This window comes from Ranitomeya variabilis, chromosome 3 (assembly GCF_051348905.1).
Source record: "Ranitomeya variabilis isolate aRanVar5 chromosome 3, aRanVar5.hap1, whole genome shotgun sequence".
Taxonomy (NCBI): Eukaryota; Metazoa; Chordata; class Amphibia; order Anura; family Dendrobatidae; genus Ranitomeya; species Ranitomeya variabilis.
Genome location: NC_135234.1, coordinates 473,591,587 through 473,612,082, shown reverse-complemented (window position 1 = coordinate 473,612,082; position 20,496 = coordinate 473,591,587). Strand labels below are relative to the sequence as shown.

Sequence of the window (20,496 nt, the reverse complement as noted above, 5' to 3'; positions counted from 1 at the left end):
CATTATACTGTACTGGCTGCCTAATGGGGTGCATTATACTGTACTGGCTGCCTAATGGGGGTGCATTATACTGTACTGGCTGTCTAATGAGGATGCATTATACTGTACTGGCTGTATAAGGGGATGCATTATACTGTACTGGCTGCCTAATGGGGTGCATTATACTGTACTGGCTGCCTAATGGGAGTGCATTATAATATACAGAATGCCTTAGGGGGTGCATTATACTATATAGGCTGCATGTGGGGGGTGCATTACACTATAGAGTCTGCCTATGGGGGTGCATTATACTGTACAAGCCTATGGGGAGAGCATTATACTATACCGGCCTATGGTAAATGCATTACACTATACAGGCCTATGGGGAGAGCATTACACTATACAGGCCTATAGGGAGAGCATTACACTATACAGGCCTATGGGGAGTGCATTATACTCTACATGCCTATGGGGAGTGCACTACACAATACTGGCCCATGGGGGGTGCATTACACTATAGAGGCCTATGGAGGGTGCATTGCACTATACAGGCCTATGGGCGGTGCATTACACTATACAGGCTTATGGGGAGTGCATTATACTATACAGGCCTATGGGGAGAGCATTACACTACTGTATACAGGCCTATGGGGAGTGCATTACACTATACAGGCCTTTTGGGACTGCATTACACTATACAGGCCTTTGGAGAGTGCATTATACTATACAGGCCTATGGGGAAAGCCTTATACTATACAGGCCTATGGGGAGTGCATTACACTATACAGGCCTATGGGGGGTGCATTACACTATACAGGCCTATGGGGAGAACATTATACTATACAGGCCTATGGAGAGTGCTTTATACTATATTGAGGACTATCTGCCATATTACACTATATGGAGGCTATCATACAGTGTGGGGATTACAGTGAAGGAGCCATCACACATTGTTGGGGTCATCAAGCAGTTTGGGGGGCTACTAAGGGGTCAGTATACTGTGTGGGGGTACATTGCAATGAGGAGGCATCATGTTGTGTAAAAGAGAGCATCATATGGTGTATAGGGGAGCTGTACATGGGGAGACTCGGGACATTCAGTGTTAAGTGGGCACTTATTGTTATAGGGGAACTCAGGTTACTGCAACTATCAAAGGGGGCACACAGGTCACTGTTACTTTCTAGGGGGCAAAATGTGGGCACTGTTTTCTATGGCACTTGCACCCAGCATTATTATATTCTAGAGAGTTGTTTTAGAATTTAGAGGGCACAGAGAACCACACAGCAGGTGCAGTAATAGGGACACATACGACAGCAGCATTGGGGTACCCATAGGATGAGGAGTTTGTGCAGGTTGGGAATAGATGGTGATGGCTGAAAATATGAGAAGTAAAATGTGTCGTTGTTGTATTCTCTGCAGATGAGTCTTGAGTGGAAGAAGATGTATCGGTCTGGGCCAGATGGAAAAGACCGGAAAAGTGAACAACTCCATCAGAAAGAACGTCAGCTGTAAGTCACCATCTCGAACTGTACTTTGGTCTGCTATATGTTCTGCAGAGCTGGTATCTACCACTGACCTGGTCTTTGTATAGATATTATCTTCTGTAACAGTGCAGTCATCTGCTGAGGTTCTCCTCCAGTATTAGGGTGCGTCACCCAGTTGTAATCAAAGTTACCTGGTTAGGGGCCCACTCAGAAGCTTCGCGCCCCACGAAGCAAAACCCTAGCTACGCCTCTGATTGTGTAGGTCTTCCTCATTCTGCTAAAACAGCTGTACTGCACCATTTTGGAAGTGTTCTGACTCAATCATCTAGCCATCACAATTGCACATTTAGCAGATAATGATGTGCCCCCTTTTCCTGATTCCAACATATCAACTTCAACAATAGACTATTCATATGCCGCCTGTTATATCATACCCCCACTCTCCATCAGTGATTTTTACCTCTCCTGTCACGGTTTTAATGCTATTATGACTCATTGTGGTATGACAAAGATCAAACAAAAATATGACCCTACCATTACATAATTTTTCTCATACTATACTACTCTTGAGATCAAAGAAAACTTTACATATATATATATATATATATTTGAACTACCTAATTAGCACTAGAGTTGAGTAAATGTTTGAAATTCGAATTGACTTGCTCAGTTGAATTTTGCCAGCAATTTGATTTTGTGTGAATCAAAAGTGCTCCAAAATCTCAAATTGCCCTGAAAGAAGTGTAGCAGCATATTAAGAACATTAGGGGTATATGCACACGTTAAGTATTTGCTGTAGACATTTCTGCCGCAATTACTGAAAAGTCAATGGGAAAAACGCGGCATAAAAATCCATATTTTTATGAATTGTTGGCATGCTTTTTAATGTGTTTTTTTATGTGTTTTCCCCCAATCATTAGAATTTGTGAAAAACACTGTAAATATCCTAAAAGAATTGGCATGTTGCAAATTTAAAAATGAAAGAAAAAAATAAGTAACGTGTGCAAGATATTTCAGAAATCTCAGTTTTTGTGACGGAACTGCAAGGAAACAATACAGCAAAGCACAGTAAATACTTAACAAGTGCAAATATCCTAATTAAGCAAGCATCAACTGTATGATCCCCCCAAACCCAGCCTCACAGACACAATGGCTCTCCTATCTGTCACTGCCTACCAACCAAATCTCTATTCTTCGGGATTTCTCACATAGTAGTCTTCACTTTTGTGCTGCCGCATCTGTACAATTTATTCAGTGTTTCGTGGCTCTCTACATCTATGGCTAAGCTGTGAGCTATGAAGTGCTGTCACTATCCAGATTCACCACAAACTGGCTGCTGCATTTTCTGCTTCTGCTTTTATACAGGCTATGATGTAATGTGTTATGCCATGTGATGGGATAGCCACAAAGCATTACAGTGATGCCCCCCTAAGCCATGCATGAGATCATATGATATGATCCTTCTCTGGCTGATTCAATCTTCCGCAATATGTAAAATTATGACACCCATGTCAGGTGATTCTCATAAAGTGAATCACACAGTGTTTGATTTTGCTTTGCCCAGCAAATTTCTAAAATTTTTAAAGCAATTACTTGTTCAATAAATAAATGTGCTCATCGCTATTCAGCACATAACTTAAATCTCAATACTTTAGAATAACCTTTCTACAATTTACATTAGACATGATGAATAGTATTTCGAAGAGTAGAATAAGAAAACCATCTTGCTGCGTGTTTGTCAGGTTGGAAACACTGAATAACATCATTTGCTAACTGCATTTCTTTCACTAAGAGACGTGCTGAAATGTATCCGCCATAGGTCACATCAGGACACCCTGTCATAAATGGATGAAGCCTCGTTACATAGAGAGGCACAGTGTAGCCCTGGTCATGGATGGATACAGTAACCAGCACACATTGCTGAGCCTAGGTGGCCTGCCATTGACGATTACACCTACTACACTGGAAGTGAACGTACAATATGTGAGATTATATAATAACTCTGGATGGCACTGGTCCTGCAGAGATAGGGTTGTAATTACATTGGATCAGGCTCAGCATGTACCTTGCTGAGAGCAATTCTAAATCTTTGATTGCATAGTTGAAACAGATGTAACCATTATTTACTATATAACTAAGCTTAGGCTGAGGTTTAGGCAAGGTGGGGGATAAAATGTTATCAGTTTTATCCAGAGAAACTCATACGGTCAAAACCAATTCTAAGCCTTTTTTTCCTTGGCCTTTCACCTTTACTAGTTCAGTTGCCTCAAGCTTTACAAAATCTAGCTGATCCTATGCTTTCCCCTTCAGCTATGCTGTTGGGAATGGATTTTATAGCTACACCATTACAACACCAACACGATGAGCAAACTACTTTAGCATTCAGTAAGAGTGTGAAGGAGACAGGGTTATCCTCGTATTTTCTACAAACCTGGAGATAATAAGGCTGCTATAGTCACTATATTCACCCTTTTTCCATTTCATTATGACGTTGCACAATAATATGCTTCTCATAGCATCTAGTCAGTAAATGACTTGCAAAGTCTCGTCTTGGAACAAAAATGTTCCGCAAGAAACAATATTAACCGGAGCAAAATTAGGGATGAATCTTTAGATCTGCTATGAATTTAACCCTACACATTGTAAAGGACGAGACCTGTGGTGGACATTCACAGCAAATATTGACATTGTGTGGATTTTAAATGTGCACCACAGGTCAACTGCCCTGTAGATTCCACTTACATTTTTATACAGTGTGTAGAGGAAATCTGATAAAAGCTCATCAATTTTGGTGCCAACAACAAAATCTAGGAAAATATGCAGCATGTCTGCCCCATGTGAACATGCTCTAATGAAGTTTTCATTGAAAATATATAAATAATTTGCTCTTAAGTATTGTTGTTAAGGGTCAGGGTAGCATGGTGGCTCAGTAGTTAGCACTCTATTCTTGGGGTCCTGGGTTCAATTCTTACCAAGGACAAAAAGTTTGTTTTTCCTCCCATTTTTGCTTGGGATTCCTCCCCAAAGCCAAAGACATATTGTTAAGGAATTTAGATTGTGAACAACAATGAGGACAGCGATGATGATGTCTGTAAAGCGCTGCAGAATATGATGGCACTATAAGTAAAAAAATAATAATGATCTTCATGGCTGATCGAAGAATTTAGGGGGTTTGAGGAGCACCACTGCCTTTTCAGGGTTTATCGTGGGAAAGCAATTTCAGCTGACAGTATGTTCAGCTGTGACTAGCACTTCTAAGAATAGGATATTTTTTGTGTTTTCATAAAATCTGTCTAAAGTTGTTGTCTCATTTTCTTTGAAAGGAGCGCACCACTTGATGCTCTCTTGCTTGATTAACAGTTTAGATCAGTGGCATCGTTGTACTCTGATGTTGTAGCATGACACAGCTTTGCCTCTTCAACAGTTGAGCACAATGACATCGGAGATGGCTAGGATCAGCAGCTAGCAACATGCTTTTGCAATCCCTGCCAGCTTCAGCACAGCGCTTACAAGCTCTATTATAAAGACCTTGTAAACACTGTGCATGTTCGGACAGCACTGCTAGATCACAGCGATGTCTAATAACCTTGGTATGAGCAGTAATCAGAAAAACAGGGGTGGTGTGTGATTAATTTTAATCCAATTATGCCCATTAGTGAAAATAATTGTTTTATGCATATTGTAAGCTGTGACACATTGCATGTCTTATCCTCAAAGACACATTTCACGAACTGTTCATCATTATTATCTACATTTCGGAACTAGTCTAGGAGTTTTTGATACTAAGGGTATAATTTACGAGTCAGTTGAGCATCACACCATGAGCTGCAGCTTAGGTAGAATTTATTTGGCTGCTTAGTTACAGGGTGCACCAATGACACTGAATTAAGATCATGTTGGCAAATCAGTCTACTTACACAGTTTGGCAGAGAAGGAATATATTGATTTATTAAATGTTAATCTTGGCTCTTCAGCAGTAATTGTTTTATAATCTCTGCTCAGTGAAATATTTTGTCTGGTATCTCGATGGGAAATTATTATGGTTATTTGTTTCAAGTATAATAGTGTTTTATTAGGTAACAAGCAGCCAATTACAAAGAAAGGCTGTTTATGTACAATAACACAGCTATAATACGTCTCGCCTGCCTGCTTGCGCTCCAGTATGTGATTTAATAATACATAGTGTTCAAAATAATAGCAGTCCAATATGACAAACCGGATTAATAACTGTTTTTGGTATAAATTATATTACCACATATCAAACAATTTACCATTTGGTGCAGTAGATTCTAAGAAAACCAACAGACTCAGCGTTCATGATCTGCATGTTGTTGAGTCTGTATATTAGAATAAGTAATTGAAAGGTTGTGTTCAAAATAATAGCAGTTTGGAGATCAATTAGTGATGTCAATCATTCTGCGAAGAAGCAAGTGTGAATCAGTTGACCCTTATTTAAGGGTGAAGCCAGGATATGTTGTACATGCATTTCTCCTTGAACGCCTGAGAAATATGGGTCGTTCAAGACATTTTTCAGAAGAACAGCGCACTATGATAAAAAAGTTGATTGGAGAGGGTAAAACTTATAAAGAAGTGCAGACAATGATAGGCTGTTCAGCTAACATGATCTCCAATGCTTTAAAATGGAAAGCAAAACCAGAGAGACATGGAAGAAAATGGAAAACTACCATTGAAGTGGATGGAAGAATAGCCAGAATAGCCAATAACTCAGCCAGTGATCAGCTCCAGGATGATCAGACAGTCTCAAGTTAACTGTGAGTTCTGTGACCGTTAGAAGACGCCTATGTGAAGCTAATCTCTTAGCAAGACGTCTTGCAAAGTCCCACTGTTAAAAAAAGACATCTACTTAAGCAGATACAATTTGCCAAAGTGGCCTAAAAGAGAAATGGCGGAACATTTTGTTGACTGATGAAAGTAAAGTTGTTCTTTTTTGGGGTCAAAGGACCACACAGAGTTCATCAGACAAACACCAATTTCTGAATTCAAGCCATAGTACACTCGGAAGACAGTGAAGCATGGTGGTGCAAGCATCATGATATGGACATGTCTTTCTTACTATGGTGCCAGACCTATTTACAGCATACCAGGGATAATGGACCAGTTTGCATATATTGAAATACTTGAAGAGGTCATGTTGCCTTACACTGAAGGGCATAATCCCTTGAAATGGGGGTTTCAACAAGACCATGACTCTAGAAACACCAATAAACGAGCAAAATCTTGGTTCCAGTCCAACAAAATTTAGGCTATGGAGTGGCCAGCCCAATCCCCAGACCTTAATCCAATAGAATACTTGTGGGATGACATCAAAAATTCAGTTTCTGAGGCAAAGCCAACAAATGACAAAAATTGTGGGATGTAGTCAAAGCATCTTAGGCTAGAATTACAGTTGACAGATAGCAGAAGTTGGCTGACTGTATACAACATACAGGTGCTTCTCACAAAATTAGAATATCATCAAAAAGTTAATTTCAGTTCTTCAATACAAAAATTGAAACTCATATTTTATATACCGTATATTTTGCATGATAAGATGCACAGGACCATAAGATGCATCCCAAATTTTCAGAAGGAAAATAGGGAAAAATAATTAATGTGTCAAATGGGGGTCCGCCTTACAGTCCGAATTCAGCTTACTGGGGGTTTCGGCAGCGCTGATGGAGCATGGTCACAGGGGGTGTTTGGTGGTCTGGCGATATGACTCCCATCCCAGGCTGGTGTGGCAGGTGCGGTGGCCTCCAGGAAATCTCACTTCAGGCTAGTGCAGCTGGCATGGGCAGGTGAGGCTGGTGTGCGCAGGTGAGGCTAGTGTGGGCAGGTGCGGCTGGTGTGGGCAGATGAGGCTGGTGTGGGCAGGTAAGGCTAGTGTAGGCAGGTGCAGCTGGTGTGGGCAGGTGAGGCTGGTGTGGGCAGGTAAGGCTGGTGTGGGCAGGTGAGGCTGGTGAGGGCAGGGTGGGCAGGTGAGGCAGTGGTGCTCTGTGGTGCGGGGAGCTCCGCCGACATTTTGTGAAAGTCTGGAGGCCCCGCACATCCAATGCTGCAATGCGGTGGCCTCTTGGAAATCCCATCCCAGGCTGGTGAGGCTGGAGTGGGCAACTGAGGCTGGTGTGGGCAGGTGTGGCTGGTGTGGGCTGGTGAGGCTGGTGTGTGCAGGTGAGGCTGGTGTGGGCAGATTCGGCTGGTGTGGGCAGGTGAGGCTGGTGTGGGCAGGTGCGGGCAGGTGAGGCAGTGGGTCTGTGGTGCGGGGGGCTCTGCCAGCATTAAGTTAAAGCCCAGAGGCTCCGCACATCCAATGCTGCGATGCGATGGCTTCCGGGAAAATGGCCGCCAGGGGGGGCGCATGCTCAGATTGCAATATTGGCACCGAGATCTCGGGAGACGAGATTCGGGATGAGATCTCATTGCCGAGATCTCCATCTGAGCATGCGCCACCCCCCGGCGGCCATTTTCCGAGGGGCCACTGCATCACAGAATTGGATGTGTGTGGCCTCCAGGATTTCACAAAATGCTGGCGGAGCCCCCCCCCCCGCACCACATAGCACCACCGCTGAAACTGCTGCACCTGCTGCACCAGCCGCACCAGCCTGGGAAGGGAGTGTGATGATGGCCCGGCAGCGTCGGATCGGGACCACCGCAGAATCTCCCGACTCCTGCTACGGCCACAGTATTTGTAAGTATATCCTGACTATAAGACGCACCCCATTTTCCTCCAAAATTTTTAAGGAAAAAAGTGCGTCTTATAGTCTGAAAAATATGGTAGATTCATTACAAACAGAGTTATCTATTTCAAGTGTTTATTTCTGTTTATGTCAATTATTATGGCTTACAGCCAATGAAAACCGGGAAGTTATTATCTCAGTAAATTAGAATAATTAATAAAAACACCTGTAAAGGCTTCTTCAGTGTTTATAAAGGTCCCTTAGTCTGTTTCAGAAGGCACCACAATCATGGGGAAGACTGCCGACTTGACAGATGTCCAGAAGACAGTCATTGACACACTCCACAAGGAGGCTAAGCCACAAAGGTCATTGCTAAAGAAGCTGGCTGTTCATAGAGTGTGTATCCAAGCATATTAATGGACAGTTGAGTGGAAGGAAAAAGTGTAGTAGAAAAAAGTGCACAAGCAACTGGGATAACCGCAGCCTTGAAAGGATTGTTAAGAAAAGGCCATTCAAAAATGTGAGGGAGATTCACAAGGAGTGGACTGCTGCTGGAGTCATTGCTCAAGAGCCACCACACACAGATGTATCCAGGACATGGGCTACAAGTGTCGTAGTCCTTGTGTCAAGCCACTCATGACCAAAAGACAATGCCAAAAGCGTATTACCTGGGCCAAGGAGAAATAGAACTGGACTGTTGCTCAGTGGTCCAAGGTGTTGTTTTCAGATGAAAGTAAATTCTGCATTTTATTTGGAAATCAAGGTCCCAGAGTCTGGAGGAAGAGTGGAGAGGCACACAATCCAAGCTGCTTGAGGTCTATTATGAGGTTTCCACAATCAGTGATGGTTTGGGGAGCCATGTCATCTGCTGGTGTAGGTTGACTGTGTTTTATCAAGACCAGAGTCAGCACAGCTGTCTACCAGGAAATTTTAGAGCACTTCATGCTTCCCTGACAAGCTTTTTGGAGATGGAAATTTAATTCTCCAGCAGGACATGGCACCTGTCCACACTGCCAAAAGTACCAATACCTGGTTTAAAAACAACAGTATCACTGTCCTTCATTGGCCAGCAAACTCACCTGACCTTAACCCCATAAAGAATATATGGGGTATTGTCAAGAGGTCAAGAGGAAGATGAGAGACACCAGACCCAACAATGTTGATGAACTGAAGGCTGCTATCAAAGCAACCTGGGTTTCCATTACACCTCAGCAGTGCCTCAGGCTAATCACCTCCATGCCACGCCCCATTGATGCAGTAATTGATGCAAAAGGAGCCCGACCAAGTATACAGTGCATTTACTGAACATACATTTCAGTAGGCCAACATTTCAAATTTTTTAATAATTTTTCCAGCTGGTGTTATAAAGTATTCTAATTTACTGAGATAATGACTTTTGGGTTTTCATTGCCTCGAAGCTATAACCAACATTAACAGAAATAAACACTTGAAATAGATCACTCTGTAATGACAGAAATAAAATTATTATTATTATTGACTCTATATAATATGAGTTTTACATTTGGTATTGAAGAACTGAAATAAATTAACTTTTTGATGATATTCTAATTTTGTGAGATGCACCTGTAGATGTGAAGCAGTTCTAAAAAAGCTGTGTATAGAACTAAATATTAGGTTAGTGATTCACAGGAATGCTAAATGCATGAAAAAAGTACATATTGTGAGTTTGTAAAAGACAAATGCAGACACTGCTATTTTTTTGTTCACCTTTAACTTTAAAATTCAAAAACAATTTAACAGTTAAAAATATTTACCATATTTTCCGGCGTATAAGACAACTTTTTAACCCCTGAAAATCTTCTTAAAAGTCGGGGGTCGTCTTATACGCCAGGTGTCGTCTTGTACGCCGAGTCCAGACAGCAATGTGTATATGGTGGGGGGGGAGTGGTCCCGATGACGAAGAGAGGGGGCGCCTCACAGGAAAGTGTGAGTGGAGTATCCCCCATTACCTCATTGTAGATGCAGCATGGGGTCTCTGTGCTGGGGAGAGGCGGCAGCTGCTGCTCCTCTTTGTGCTGCATGGGTGCTGTGCTGTGGGGTGGTGGCTCCTCTTCGTGCAGCGTTGGGGCTCTGTGCTGTGGGGCGGCGGCGGTGTATCTTCATGCAGAGTCAGTCGGGGCTCCTCCGGCACTTCCTCAAAGCCCGGAAGCCCCGGCAGCTCCATTGCTGCGATGCGGTGGCCTCCGGGAAAATGGCCTCTGAGGGCGGCGCATGCTCAGATTCAGATCTCGTCCCGAGATCTCGGGAGACGAGATCTGAATCAGACCATGCGCTGTCCCCAGTGGCCATTTTTCCGGAGGCCACCGCATCGCAGCAATGGAGCTGCCGGGGCCTCCGGGCTTTGAGGAAATGCCGGAGGAGCCCCGACTGACTCTGCATGAAGATACGCCGCTCCACAGCACAGAGCCCCGACGCTGCACGAAGAGGAGCCGCCACCCCACAGCACAACACCCACGCGGCACAAAGAGGAGCAGCCGCCGTCGCTCCCCAGCACCCCACGCTGCAGCTACAATGAGGTAATGGGGGATACTCCACTCACACTTTCCTGTGAGACGCCCCCTCTTCGTCATCAGGACCACTCCCCCCCCAAAAGGCACATTAGTCACCGGCCCTATAAGACGACATACGGCGTATAAGAAGACCCCCGACTTTTAAGAAGATTTTATATTTTAACTGGAAAAGTTGGGGGGTCGTCTTATACGCCGGAAAATACGGTACATTTCTCTTCATGTTTTGAATTAGAAAACAGTGTGCAATGTTCCCAATGCATGGAAATAAAAACTAGTAGAAAGATTTTGTGATTAACTCATGTTTTTAAACACACTGCTATTATTTTGAACACTACTGTAACAGCTCATTGTTAATTTAGAATATGGACCACATGCCCTGAGATGATGTAAAGATGTTTCTTTTGTTTGTCCTTAGTAACATTTTTATAGTTTTCTGATACATCCTGCTACAAAATTCGACAAGGCTTTTACATGTAGGCTGGAGCTACGTTGTGATGCACTGTAGCGATTCTTAGTCAAATTGTGTGTTCAAAAGCTTTTGGGTAACTTGCCTGCAACTTGTTTAGAGCTGTGGTTGGCTGAAAAATTAAAATAAATAATAAAATCTACAATTATGATCTGGAGGAAATGATATAACATTTCCTACAACAACCAAATTAGTTACCCATTAGAAAAACTTTATTTATATTCCGCCCTGCCCTTCCACACTTCCCTATAGATAAATGGAGAAAGAAAAGTATAACAAATTGTTCGGCTTTATTTACCAGACCTAAAAGAGATTCAGTCATAGATTTTCTATCTTTGACTCTATCATACAACCTTCCAAAAGAGGAAATATGTAACTTTTTGGAACTAAGGAAATATATAAGAGGAAATTCTCTCTCCCCATACCTCTTCCAATAGTTATCATATCTCATCTGGAGAATCCCTTTGGAACAGTAAAAATCTGTATACACTCTTCAATAGTGACATAACTATTGAAAAGTCAAAACACATGATTAAGTGGGAAGAAGATATGAATATATGTTTTTCGCCTGCGTCATGGAAAGAAGTAATTGAAATAACATATAAATCAAATGTAAATGCTAATATTCATGAGAATTATTTTAAAATCTTATCTAGCCAAAAAATCATCATGATGACTGTTATTTATGGTAAACACAGGTACAGGCACATCTTCACAATGAGGGACAGGCCTTCTTGCAGATTCCATGTTACTCCCATTTTCGTTTCTTATGCTTATTGAATCCTTGCACTTGCACTGCACAGAAATAACAGTCATCATGATGATTTTTTGGCTCTCTCCACACCATTGGAACACCAAATTTGAAGCTTTTTCTTTGTCCTTTGCTCCATTTTCGTAATAATTCGATACATGCTTTGCACACTATGTGTGGTGCCCAAAACTTGTCTTGGTCCCCAAGCATAACCCCAAAATAGGCAAAATACACTTTTTTTACGAAGTCTGTTATGTTTCTTCTATGTTTTGGCAGTGTGTATTCACCACAAATGTAACAGAATGAGTCTGGATCGTTAAGACAACTTCTTCTTGATGAGTTCATGCTTTTCACTGGAAAACAGACAACAACATAAAGTTAGTGTAAAAATCAAGCTATGAACAAACTTTTAGAACACTAATTAACACAAAACTATATTGAGAACTGCTCAGTTCAAGTACTAATCCAAAGAAATTAATGAGATGATGCGTCGCATTTACCAACAAGTGCTATAAATAAGATACCAAAAATGTCAAAAACTTGAGCCAATCTGGCAAAACTGATAGCATATTCAGAATCAGCACCCCAAAAATACCCCAAATTCATTAAAATATTTTGGACACCAGAAAAAAATTTTTTTTTTGTTGACCTGTGTAATCGACCCGTGGAAGAAAGTAGCTAATTTATTGTGCAATATTAACAACTCGGTAGTTGAATTGTCTCCACAACAGGTTTTGTTCTTGCTTCATTCAAATCGACTTCCCCCCCAAAAAAAATTAAATATATTGCAATTCATCTATTTGCTGTAACAAAAATACTTATAGCATCTACTGTAAGTGGAAATCAGTAGATGTTCCCTCAACTCCAGAAATAATGAAAAGAATGTCTACCCATAATTCTTTTGCATATTCTTACTCTCTAAGAAATAATTCTTTTAAAAAAATACTATTCCACATGGTCATCTTGGAACCTATTTCTGTCCTCAAGTTGGAATGCTCCCCCTTTTAGGTAAAAAGCCTTATTATTGTACAAGTGCAATTACATATTTAACAAAGAAAATTGTTTTATTATAAATATTGTTTCAATAAGGATGATCTTTTCCCCTGTCCCTACCCTCCACGTTTATCTGATCCAACCTTCTCCTATAACCTTTTCTTTCCTTCCCCGTCCCCTCACCTTTCCTAACTTTTCCTTCCACATTGCATTAACTTTTTTCTATGTTGATTCTTGTTTGAAAATATCTTCTTACTTACTTGTTTAATAGAGCAAGTTTAGATCACTCTGTTATGTTTGATTACTCACCCTATTGACTACTGTATAACTATAATCCCCTTCCCAAACATTGTTAAAAAATCCCCCAAATAAAAAGAGTATTAGTGAAAAAAAATGCAAAGATGCAGAGTACAGTCATATGTAAGCAATATTGAAAGCTACAGAGGCAACGTTTTTGGAAGGTGGGACCAAAATCTATCTGTGTTGAGCTGAGCAATAGGTGGTGATGTGCAATTCTGCCCCAGTAACCAGCACTATATGCGTTGCTACAATAATAATAATAATAATAATAATAATAATCTTTATTTTTATATAGCGCTAACATGTTCCGCAGCGCTTTACAGACATTGTCATCGCTGTCCCCGATGGGGCTCACAATCTAAATTCCCTATCAGTATGTTTTTGGAATGTGGGAGGAAACCGGAGTGCCCAGGGGAAATCCACGCAAACATGGAGAGAACATACAAGCTCTTTGCAGATGTTGTCAATGCAGCACAGACTAATTACTTCATTTATGCAATTTATAGGACTATCTCTCTGAAGTGATATCAATACTGTACATAGAAGAAAATGATATCATAAATGCAAACTGTAGGAATATGAGTACTACACACATTCTCAATGCAATTTTTTATAGTGGTGAGAGTCCTGATTTCAGAAACAGCTGAACTTCCTCTGCTAGAGTCTTAGAGATAATTAATGAACCACTGGGAGGTCTAAATGAATTGTGTATAAATATGTCTCCCCCTAGTAGTGACTGCAAGCAGACATAATATTTTGGTTTAGGCGTTTGCTCAAGATGCCTTGTAAGCAGTTTATGTTTCCCAAAGTAGTAAACAGCTTCTGTCACAGTCACATTATTGGGCTACAAATGTTCTTCATCAGGGGCCTTCTTCTTTCTGTGTCTGACCCTGCTCCTATGGATTTCTATCAAAATCATTGAGTTCCCATTCACATAATTGTATAATTTTATATGTTTTAAGTTTCAGTCAGATGTACAGGAGTCTTAAAAAGAATCTGTCAGCAGGATTTTACTATATATTCTGAGGACAGCATGAGGGACTGAGACACAGATTTCAGGAATGTGTCACTTATTAGGATGTGTGCTGTTTCAATACAAAAAAAAAGGTTTTATCACTATGAGATTTTCACTGCCTGGACTACAGCTCCCATGAGCCCTGATATGATCACACCCCCTCCTCTGATAAGCAGCTTACTTTCAATAGATAATGTACACAGAAAGCTGTGGTGTGGGCGGGGTTAGCTTTCTGAGCTCTGCTATATGATACATCTAAAAACTCTGATTATGTTACAAATGCTGCACCAAGTAAACTAAGTGATACATCACTAGAATCAGGGTCTCTTTTCCTATATTATGCTGCTCTCAGATGAAGTAGCAAAAACCTGTTGACAGATTCCCTTTAACTGCATTACTGTGGGAAGAGAAAAAGAGAATTTCAAACTTTATGTACATATGATGGAGCTATGGTTAGTGGTAAAGAAATATTGTAAAATTAGTAATCAACACAGGATTTTGGATATTGATAGATTGAAAAAACAATATAACATTTAACAATCACACATGGGTGCTAGTCCATAAGAGGTGCATTTCCTAACAAAAAGTTATGCACTTTTAATAATGAGGGCAAGGGTAAACTGAGTGATTTGACAGTACCCAACAATCTGTTATGGAATGATACACATGTCTGTGTCCCAAGAAGTCTAGCACTGTAGTGCCCCAAAACAGGACATTTTAAATGGAATGTTTTCATTTCTCATTTTAACCTACTTACTGTACATGTAACTGGGATAAATACAGATAGACTTAAAGGGAACCTATTAGGGTGATTTTACTACTGAAACTAGTAGTATGACAATCACAGCAACAATAGTGATACATATTTTGTAGTAATCCAATTTGTAAGTGCAAAGAAATAAAACCTTAAATCCATAATTAGTTTACTTCAAAACTAAGTCTAAGACTAGATTCACATTGCGATAACAGCAGCCCGTTCAACACATGCGTTAAACGGGCTGCTGTTAACGCAAGTGCCGATATGTCATCACGCTAGCGCAGATAGATCTAGCAGATGCTCTATCTGCGCTAGCAGTGACGGACCCGGAAACGCTGCAGCCGGCGTCCCAGGGTCCATCACCCAATGACGGCACATCGCTAGTGCACGCCCATTATGGGCATGCGCTAGTGATGCGTCTGACATAGGGCTTAATGGTGGCATTAACGGACTGCGTTACACCGCTTTATGCCACGGTGTAACGTAGTCCATCTAACGGACTGTCTATAACACAATGTGAACCTAGCCTAACTTAGTCAATTGATTAAAACTGATTAAACTGGTTTAATGTTAATTGTATAATCAGATTGATCCAACTTATGTATACTGCATTCTGTATTATTTCCCCATATATTCATTCCCCTACCTAATTTCCCATTTTTTTCTCCTATGATGACCCATTCTCACATTATATTTTCTTATTATAATATAGATCAATAAAAATATTTGAAAACAATAAAAACCCCTAAAATCTCATATACTGTACAAACAAGCCCATAGGTCATTGGGGATGTATCAATGCCCTCTAAGTATATCGGCTTGCCCAAATGCACTTCTAGGCATGTGGTTCTAAAGTTTGTTATCTCAGCACTCATACTTTGTATTACTACAAAAGAGGTATTATTTTTATTCTTGACCTTTGACCTATACAGCCATGCCATTAGTTTCAATGGTGAAATCGTCCTGAAAGGTTCCTTCTAAGGGCAGAGATAGACTGCCGTATTTCTCGTGTGAGAATCACATTGTAAACCTCATACTGGCTGTTGGTTCTCTTGACCTGAGCTTGACAGCTGCATAGTAATCCATCCCGCTGTCTTGCTCAGGTTAGGAGTGGTGCTGGCCAGTTCGTGCAGTGCGATGTGATTCTCGCATGAGAAATACGGCAGTCTGTCTCTGCCCTAAGCAAAAAAATTGGGTAAATCTGGATGTACTCTGCGCTGCTCAATCACTGAAGGTCCGGACATAAATCATAGAATGTGGCTTTATTCAACATACACCATAGCATTTTCCTGATGCCGTTACACCCAAAGCTAAATGCGCTGTGTATTTTTCAGTTGAAACTAAGCCAATCTAAAAGAAATGCAAGGTTTATTAACAAAAAATGCTATGGTGTATGTTGTTCACTTTTGGGATGGTGGGTTCTCGTCCCCTATTTTTCATATGATGTTCCTTTTCTTGTTTTCTTTGTCTTTCTTATATGTAATTATTTGTTCATATTTTCACTAAAAACAAGGAAAAGAGATTAATATTAATATCATGTATCAGCTTAACATATTTTTGAAGTCTAACTACGAATGCATAATGTGTCCTTGTGAACTCTGACATTGACTGTCAGGTGATTATATTGGCGCCAGAATTTGAATTGCATGTCTATTTAAAATCTCTTGAAACGCCTGTATCTGTACATTTGTGGTAAATTCCTGATGAATGAGTCTGAGAACTTTGAAATGCGTTGAATAAAGCCACATTCTATGATTTACGTCCAGACCTTCATTTATTCAGGAGCGCAGAGTAAATCCACGTTTACCCAATTTTTTTCTTCGGTTGGTCATCAGTGGACCTGTGGATCTGCTGCAGCAACTACTATTATTATAAGCCATAATTTGGCTCCATCTGGGGAATACAATCCTATTGTGTCCAACCACCTGAATCTCGGATAAGACCCTATTTGCGCTATTTCTTCAAAAAGTATCTGCCCTAAGAAGAAATTTCCCATTCACGCATATGCTATTGATGTATCCATGAAAAAGATCAAGAAAATAAGTAGAAATATAATGAGTCTGTACTACAATAGTTGTCAAATGTCGGGGGGAAGTTATTGTCAATATACACAGTACAGCATCTCAGTGTGGGAATGCAGATGTCTTCTGTATTCACCCATTTAGTGCATCGATACTGACTGAGCTTTAAGTGATTACTATCCTTATATATAGTGGTAAATCAAGAGAAGATTTTCTTTTCACACTCAGATGTTGTGATTTTATTATACTTTAAGAAGGTTGCCAAGCATCCTCACCCCATATGGTACAGAGGGAAATGAATAAGCATAAGAGTTAAACACTTACGTGGAATCATGGCAGTCATACTTTTATTTGATCATTTTGAGCATATTGAGCCTAATCCTCTATTCTGAGGAGACACATGCTTCTCCTCTAAGTATTGAATGTGTCTGCCACTCCGCAAGGCAATGGACATTCGTAGTTCATTTCTTAGCAGCACAGAAAGTAGCCTGGAGGGAAATTGTTCTGAATGCTGACTGCAAGTGAACGCGGCTGTTTTTCACTGCTCAAGTGATCAACAATCCTAGAAGTCTTAACTGCAAACTGAAAACCAGCATCTTTTAGAAATTGCAGATCACATAGAAATTATTCCGCATAAATTATAGCCAAGAGCAAACAGTAGTTTCCCCTGACACATATATGTATAGCATTTACACCTACAATTTAGAAACATTTGCAATGTGAAAGCTCACTTTTTAATACCAAATAGATAAAGATTTCATTGCTGATTAAAAGGAACCTGACTTGTTTAAGAAACACTATTTACATGGTAATCTGGTAACCCCCTAGCTATCTCTGCTCCCCAGATTCCTTCTGATGGTGAAGATGCTGGGGCCATGTTCCTTGCTGAGCTCCTAAATCAGCCCTTTTCTTTCACTCCCACCCAGGGAAATAGGGGATTGTACTGTATAAGAATACACAAACCAGAATTACAAGTGGAGATGTACAGGGATAAATGAAAATATCAATCATACAAATATGCACTTACAAACAACATAGTGGAACATCGGGAAGTAAAAGAAGGAAAAAACAAATAGGATAGGATGAGGATACCCCAGACTCCTCCTCAAACAACCAACATCTCCAACTCCAGAACCAGGCAGTATGAAACTAACACTGGCAATCTCTGCTTGCCAGAGGAGAGTATATATAGTAGAGGGGAGTGGCCAACACTGAACAGCTTAGACAATCAAAGGAAAGCTCCAGGAGCTCCAACTGATTAAACGCTGCTCTGCTAGCAGAAACCTGCACTGTTTAATATGATGGTGAAGTGCTTCTAATAAGTGCAGGAATAGCCAAAGCGGTCTTTTGGTCCCTCTCTGTCATGGTAAACCCATGGCAGTATGCCTCTTTTTTCCTTTTGTAGACATACTACTTATCCATGAGCCCAAAAAGTTCCTGCTTTATTTATTGCTCCACAATACAGAATCTCCAAATTTCTGTTTCTTGTCTTTATGGTTTTGAGCATACTGAAGACAAGTTTTCCTGGGCTTTCTCATGAGTAGATGTGTATGACTTGGAGTACAGCCATTGTAACCTTCAGTGCCTTTACTTACTATCCAATCTGAAATCTCCATGTTTTCTACCATCATATCTTGCCACATGTATTTTACAGTCACTTGATGGTTTTTGATTGACTGACTCCTCAAGTATCTGGTGACAGTCGGTGATAGTTTCCTCTTTCTGCTATATCCAGGTTATAGCCTGCATTCTTTCAATACAGGGTTCAGACAAGCATATGAATAATCATCATTTCAATTTTTTTTGCACACCTGTAGACTTCAATAGGCGAGTATCATTCGAAATACAGAAGAGAATAGTGCATGCTGCAATGTTTTTCATGCAGACACTCAGAGGTGCTATGAATGTACTAGTAGCTGAATATTCAGAAAGCTCAGAAGAAAACCTTGCTACACCTTGGTCTAAAGTCATTTTTAAGTGTAAGCTGTTTATATAAGGAATTGACATTTGTGCCTGTAATAACAAAAAAGTAGATATTTGCAAAGCATGAACTTTAAAAGTAGGAAAAACGTATTGAAGATAAGTTAAAAAAACAGAAGACTCCATTGTATTTGCTTTCCATACAAAGCAAGCAGTAAATGTAATTATTTTGTCACAAGCTATTGCTTTTCTACAATTTGTGTGTATTCTACACCATACAACAACTATTGATTGCTTCATCTTAAATGGAAGCTCTAATTGCAATTCACTTCGGCATCATTTGACATTCATTTACAATACAGTAAGTTCATAATGAGCATTGTATTGTGCCTTCTATGCCAATACCACCTAGGAGGGTATGACTGGCAGGAAGGAGGAATTAATGATAAAAGCTTTGCTGATGATTGCAATTTACAAGACAACGGTTCATCGTACTCTAATATAGGAGCAGTTTAATTTAGTAAAATGTGATAAATCAGTGTATTGCTGTTTGAGGAAAGGTTATATTAAAGGAGAAAAGTATTTATGTTGGAGAACACTGCTGGAAAATAAAATCTGTTATAACTTATATGCGAAACACAATAGCACTGGTATGTCTAATAGCAAATTAATAAGCTTTCAACTAAAGACATGTTATTAAAGTAGATTTCAGGTTATTGCAAAAAATCACCCACCCACTGTTATAGGTGACAACTGATTTATTGGGATCCAGCTGCCAGGACCTCCACTGATCACTAGAACAGAGTCCCCGGACACAGCTCTTGGCTACTTACGACCGTGTCATAGAATTAAAAAGGAGCAGAAGGTCCCATGAAAAAACTATCCTCCTTCATACATCTCCTGCTGGCTGTGGTCCAGCACTGTGCTGAACATTGGAATTCCTATTGATCAGGCTCCTACCAATGTATCAATGATTACTTGTTACAACCAGAATACTCATTTAAAGGTAACCTATAACCAGAAAAACACACTATTAACCAGCAGATATGGGGTTAATCTGCAGGTCGCTTTATTAACCTGTCTAGCACCCACACTTAGCTGAACACTGTGGGAAAAAAATTAACTTTATTCCCCCCCCCCACCCCGGCAGCGTTCTGGTAACAATCATGAGGCGGTGCAGGTTTAGTCGCCGCTCTGAGTATACAGAGTGGCAGGTGTGACCACGCACCCCCGGACCTGACTGACATTGACTCTACATTCTTGCCAGTTGTCAGTCAGCACTGGGGCACAGTTGGTTTTCAATAGTGGGTTCTTCTCTATCTGTTGAAAGCCAACATGTGTGATCAGGGGACTGTTGGAAGGCCTATATAGACATTGAATCATCTACCACCAAAATCCATTACTTCCCTTGTTGAGGAAAGAGTTAGTGCTCCTGAGTTGGTCCCGTCCTTTGGGCTTCTGTTCCTACATGAAATTGTGCACAAAATAAAAGCACAGCTAAAGTAAAAGTAGAAAAGTGTCACAGACTTTTTGAATGCCATGGGAGCTCAGATTATTAACCATAGTTGTGGTAAGGGTTTTGAGACTTGAGAACTTTTATAT

At 40.5% G+C, this 20,496-nt stretch overlaps 1 protein-coding gene across 7 annotated transcripts in view; it reads left to right on the top strand.

The window, feature by feature from the left end:
* DMD (dystrophin) overlaps positions 1-20,496 on the top strand; it is a 3,762,639-nt gene that overhangs the window by 3,022,386 nt on the left and 719,757 nt on the right. The window lies entirely within an intron of this gene.